The 6,435-nt window shown below is 38.4% G+C and overlaps 1 pseudogene; it reads right to left on the bottom strand.

Moving 5' to 3' along the window:
* Positions 1-844: 844 nt before the first annotated feature.
* LOC129402331 (V-type proton ATPase subunit E 1-like) lies at positions 845-6,208 on the bottom strand (annotated as a pseudogene).
* Between the last annotated feature and the right edge of the window lie 227 nt (positions 6,209-6,435).

Genomic DNA, 6,435 nt, shown 5'->3' with positions numbered 1-6,435 from the left:
AACATTTAGGATGAAGGCTTTAACATAATGATCATGAATCATAAATCACGAAATCCTGTTGATCATCGAGTGGCTTGAGTGGTCTCAGTCACCGCTACATTCATCCTATCCCTGAGATTTTAGAAGCCTCTCTCTTCTTGGCCTCCCCAACGATGCCACATTGGAGGCTCTTTCAGGGTCAGGGGAATGAGATTCAGCTTGCGAGACTGTTCCATGTGGGCAGGAAGCTCTCAGTAGCTTGCTAGTTTCTCCCAGAGGGAAAAGTAGGTTATAAGATATCACTTCTGATTCAGCCCGCAACTCCCTTCCCCCGCATGGCCTTCGACTACATTATAGTTCCCGAACTTTGTATGAGGAAAGCATAAGCACAAAAGTGTATAAATCTGTACCTGTACCCTCACGATGGTTCACTAATTAAAAATAAATAAATTAAAAAAAAAGATATCGCTTCTGGGAGCTTGCTTTTAAGTCTCTGGGTGTGGCCGTTGATGGGATCACACACACCTGGGTTCCTCTGCCAGTACCTTCATGCATGAGGCCTGTCCAAACATGTGGAGAGGGGCCTTGAGCATGGCTGTGGCTAGGTTCCGGTGGTCTTCCACGGCCAGGAGCTCTGCTCGGGGCAGGAAGGGAAACTGGAGCCCATCCCCTCTGAGGGGCCCTGGGGAAGACAGCCAGGCGTGAGGGCAAGAGACTCTCAGTAGATTCTGTTATAAGTAGATAACAGAATGATATCTATTGATAAATCCAGAGTATCTAAGGCTACAAACAGTCTTATTCTTATCAAACGTTATAAGCTTTTCTACCAGGAAAGTAAAGCAATAGGTTAGTCCCACTTCTAAACTTAGTCCATAAACTTCCTGTTGGAATTCTCACAGAACAAGGCTCCTTATGCTTCTGACACCATCTGCTGGGCTATGAGATCCAGCTAACTTTCAGGGTAACCATTATTTTATGTTCCCCTTTATATGTCTTAACCCCATCAGCTATTTTCTCAGGCTGGTGGTCCTTCTGATCAATTTGAACATAAACACCTTTTGTGGTGCTAATTTTGTACATAGAGATTGCTTTTTGTACAGCAGTCTTTACCAGAGAGAAATGCTACTTCCTGCAATGTGACAATCATTTGGGGCACTCAGGAGCACACAGTGTTTATACCAAATGATGACAATCATTTTTATAAACTCTGAACAACCAGCCCATCCAACAGCACATGATACCTTTTACCAACCAGCATACTGAATTTATTTGTTTTAGCTACTAGGTGTGAAAGAACATCATTTTTCATTCTGAGAACTTTGAGCCTTGCTTCTTTAGTTAGTTTGGACATCTGAATTTTCTTCTTCTGCTCAATATGTTTTTCTTTCTTTTCGTAGTATTGCATAATTTTTAGTCTTTATATTTGCAGATGACCTTTCTTTGTGTTGAACTCTTTGACCTTTGCAGCAAGTTCTTCTGCTGTCTTATTGGCTTATGAGAGCTATCCTCTGCTTAATTTGCTTTTTTGCCCATCAGTGTCTATGACAGCCAAAGAGATGTCATAGATTTGGGTACCTGGCTAGAGGTTAGGTTTGGGGGATCAGTAAGAGTGGAGAGGGAAAAATACGACAAAGGTTTTAGCTTTCTTAGATTTATATTTAAAGTAAAACACTGAAATTAATATTTTAAATTTAAAAAGTATTAACATATTTAAATTATATAAGTAGCATTTGAATCTTAATTATTCTGAACAGAGTGCTTTAGACCACTGTAAGAGAACAGAAAATGAATTCTAATTATTCTGACGTTTTCCTTTTGCTGTATTTCTTTTTCCTTTTAGAATATACACTTTTTCTTTCCCCTGCTAGTCTAATTACATATTATTTACCTTTACAGTTTTCTATATATTTCTCTATGTGCTGAATTGTGAGTGGTTTTCAGTTTTTTCTTCCAATTCATTAATTTAATTCTTGCCTGCACTGTTAAACTTATCCATGGTATTTAATTTCACTCAGCAATTGTTAATTTAATAATTTCACAGTCTACAGTGTTGGTTTATAAAATTCTCATTGGTTCTTTTAAAACTCTGGCAATTAAACCACAATGCACAAAAGGAGAGAGAGACATATATATAGTATATATATATATATATATATATATATATAGAGAGAGAGAGAGAGAGAGAGAGAGAGAGAGAGAGAAGAAAAGCACCTGCCATAGAGGCAGGTGTGTGTGTGGGGGGTGATGAGAGGATGGGAGGGAACCCAGAACACTGAAATGTATACTGGTAGAGGGATGGGTGTAGGAAGACTGAAATCCAATCATAAAGAGCTTTGGAGTAGTCTATCTCACAGTGATCACAGTGATTAAATAAAAAAGTTAAAAGAAAAACTTTGGCAATTTTTTTTACATTGACCTGTGTTTGGGTTAAGTTTCTATTTAATTTTCTTTTAAACAGACTTTTGTGACTACATCCAGCTTACTCCTGGCTCTGTGCTCATCTTTCACTCTAGTTGGTGCTCAGTGGACAATTTGGGGTCCCTGGGATAGAACCTGGACATCCATGTGCAAGGCAACTGCCCTACCTGTTGTGCTATTGCTCTGCCCCATACTTAAAACATCACGTTTTCAAAGCTGCTTTAATAGTGGTTTTCTACATTTAGTCTTCACATTCTTCAACTCAGTTGCATTCTAAAGCAGTTTCTGACTATTTTATTCCCTGGTGCTATATTTAGTGTCTGATTATGAACAAATATTCATATTCAGCTATGGATATTTTCTATAGAAGTTGTAGTTATAAGTCTTGTATGTGTCCACATCCTCACAATATGATTTTGTAATTGTTTCTGATAAATTCTGGAACAGTTTTTAATGCAAATTCTTAGGATTGGAATTTAGATATCCTTTGAGTATATAGTTTCAGGTTCCAGTTCTCCAAAAGTTGGCCTGGATTTATTCTGTTAGGAAAGTGTATGTAATGGATGTAAGGCTTCATTACCTGATTCCTTTGTATCATGTGGGGTCTTCTAGTCCCTGTTGGAGAGAATGTGAGGCTTGGAAGCTCATAGCTTTAGTAAATAGAGCTTCTGTGGTCTAGCGCCATGCTCTGGAAGGTTATGGCTCACTTTATCAGTCAGAAACCATCCTATTCCTTAGAATTTTGGGTTCATTTTGGTTTCCAGAATGCTTTAAATGTTTTTAGTTTTAGTTCAAACTATGATGACTTCTAGCTCCTTTTATTTTTCAAGACCTGGGGAATTTTTTTAGTGCTCTACGTTGTGTTTCCCTAAACTTAAGTTTAAAATGGATTTCTTGCAATTTTTATTATAGTTACTTTACTTTTAAGCATGCACAATCCTGTTAACATTACTGTGTCAGGAATAAAATGTGGAACTCCACACCCACCATTAGATTATCTGCTCTCCTCTGCCTCTACCTTCAGGCCCACTCTCCTCCTCCTTTCTCCCCACTTAGCAAACTTTAAACAAAATGATACAATAATGATTTTTGAACTTGAGCAAGCTACCCTGAGAGTATCCTGCCTGCACAGCAGAGCCTGGCAAGCTCCTGTGGCATATTTCATATGGTAAAAACAATAACAATGATGGGTCTCATTCCCCTGGCCCTGAAAGAGCCTCCAATGTGGCATTGTTAGGAAAGACGAGTAAAGAGAGGCTGCTAAAATCTCGGGATTAGGATGAATGGAGACATTACTGTGCAAATTGATGAACAACGGGATGACAGTGATTCAGTGATACAGTGATAAGAGTAACGATTCTATATCCCAAAAGAAATAAATATCTACCTTACTAGATAGCTCTGAAGTAATGTTTACATATTTAGGTACATTATATTTCCAACTTTCATAATTATCCATTATGAAAACCAATAAAATGGCTGGAGCGATAGCACAGTGGTTGGGCATTCACCTTTCACACGGCTGACCCGAATTCGATTCCTCCACCCCTCTCAGAGAGTCGGAAAAGCTACCGAGAGTATTGAGCCCGCATGGCAGAGCCTGGCAAGCTACCCGTGTGTATTGGATATGCCAAAAATAGTAACAATAAGTCTCTCTATGAGAGACATTACTGGTGCCCACTTGAACAAATCGATGAGCAATGAGATGACAGTGAATAAAATATTTTGTTGTGATTATTGGAAAATCATATCATTGATCAATTACTTTTGGAATGATAAATTGAATAAACAGCATCACTACAAATAAATTGAGAGCGTTGAAGACAAATGCTGAATAATGCCTCTTACAGATACTAATGCAGTATAAAGAAACATAGGCATTTATAACATACCCTGAGAGTCTGCCTATAGAACTGATATAGAGTTATGGCTATGGGTCTTAGACTTGGCTTAGAGATCTTATTGGGAGATGCTTCTTCATGTGTTTCTCATGGTTCTGCAGATCTTCGGAAGAGAGGCACTGAGTGCCTCTAAAAATATTTTATGCACCATAATTTATAAATTGATAAAAACAGAGTTCCATGCACGCAAGATTACAACACCATGTCCTCAATTTCCCCCCCACCATTGTCCCAATCAGTTCCCCGCCCCGTATTCTGTCTCTCAACCCCACTACAATGATACTCTTTCTTTAAAGACCACTTCTGTTTCTATTGCCTTTAAGTATTTGTTGTTTTATTTCTATGTTTCTTTATATATTATTTATGAGGGATATAATTCTGCATCTGTCCCTCTCCTTTTGACTTGCTTCCCTCAGCTCTACACTCTGTAGATCTATGTAGCAGCAAATCACATTATTATGTCTTTTCTAAGTAGCTTTCCACTGTGTATATGTACCACAGTTTCTTTATCCAGTCTCCAGTAATCTGTTCTTGAAAACTTGGGTTGCTCGCACATCTTGGCTATTGGGAAGAGTGCTGCAATGAACTGGTAGAATGTCACAAGGAAGAAAAAAACAAAAACAACCTCATTGAAAATGACAGGGGTAATCGACAGAAACTTCTTCCTTAGAAACATCAATGGCCAAAAGGCATATGAAAAATGCTCTGCATCACTCATGATCAGGAAATGCAAATCAGAACAACAGTGAGATATTTCCTCCTGCCAGTGACATTTGCATACACCATAAAGGACAAAACCAACCAGTGTTGTCAGGGATGTGGGACAAAAGAAACCCCATCTACTGCTGGTGAGGAGAATGCCAACTGGTTCAGGTTTGAGAGAAAACAATATGGATACTTCTCAAAAGACTAGCAATTGAACTTCCATATGATCTAGCAATTCTACTTCTGGCATTTACCCTAAAGGCCCAAACATTAGTCCAAAAAATCATTTGCACCCCTATGTTTATCGATATGCCAAAAACAGTAACAAGTCTCACAATGGAGACGTTACTGGTGCCTGCTCGAGCAAATTGATGAACAATGGGATGACAGTGCTACAGTGCAGTGTTTATTGAATATCTTTTTAATTTTAAAGGATTTTTTCAAGAAGGTATAGCAGTCGAGCTGCAAATCGATGAGCAACGGGATGACAGTGACAGTGAAGGTACAGTGGCCAGTTTTGGAAGTTATAGATATTCCAGTACAAATAGTATGCCTGTATATTGCCCATGATGAAGTATTGGGGTTCTCTAAGTTTAGAGCTCTGCTTTTCTAAAGAAACTCATTTCTTATGCAGATGTTTGTCTGGGTCCATTGGTGTTATCCTTTTGGGCATTGGTCTGACACTAATACGCTAATGATCATACTGCTTACTTTCCCAACCAAAGACTTGGGAAATCAAGTTTTTGGTTACCCGGCAGTGTCATGTTTTCTGCTAACATCCATAAATTTGGGGCTGGCTGAAGTGTCAATTTACAAGAAGGGCTCACACTTAACTCCTTCAGAATTCTTGATGGAGATTTATAAGCAGCTGTTCCAGGAAGCTTCTGGGGAAAAATAACTTTTTTTCAAAAAAGGGAGCAGTTTTTGACACATTTCTTACTATTCTATCTACCATCCATTACAAACCTGGAGTAATGGTAGTTACCTGGGGTCATTAGATAAAGATGAATTCTTACATCAATGAACCATTTAGCAAATACCAATAGCTTACTACCTCAGTATATCTTGATAAAGTTAAGAAAAACAAAAAACAAATCAACAAGAACCCCCAAACCATCACCACCAACAAAAAACGATTTACGCTCTTGTGAACTAGAGCTTATATTTCCTTGACCAAAGTCTTCAATACTCTTTCCATTGATCATTTTCTCAAGAAGCCAATGTTTACTTTGTGGAAAATCTGTGCAAGACACTTAAAAGGGGGAAGAGCTGTTAGTTATTATCCTGCCCTTGAGGGCAATCAGTTGTTTTTTATTTATTTTTTGGGAGAAAATGGTAATTAGAAAAATTAGGCAGTGAGGTAATTTCCATGAGGGTAGAATAGGTAATAAAAGTTGTTCCAACTCAGGGTAAGAGACGTGACCGGACTGAC

Source organism: Sorex araneus, chromosome 1 (genome assembly GCF_027595985.1).
Source record: "Sorex araneus isolate mSorAra2 chromosome 1, mSorAra2.pri, whole genome shotgun sequence".
NCBI classification, from domain to species: Eukaryota; Metazoa; Chordata; class Mammalia; order Eulipotyphla; family Soricidae; genus Sorex; species Sorex araneus.
The sequence above is the reverse complement of the archived record's forward strand: the minus strand, read 5'-3'. Positions and strand labels throughout refer to the sequence as shown.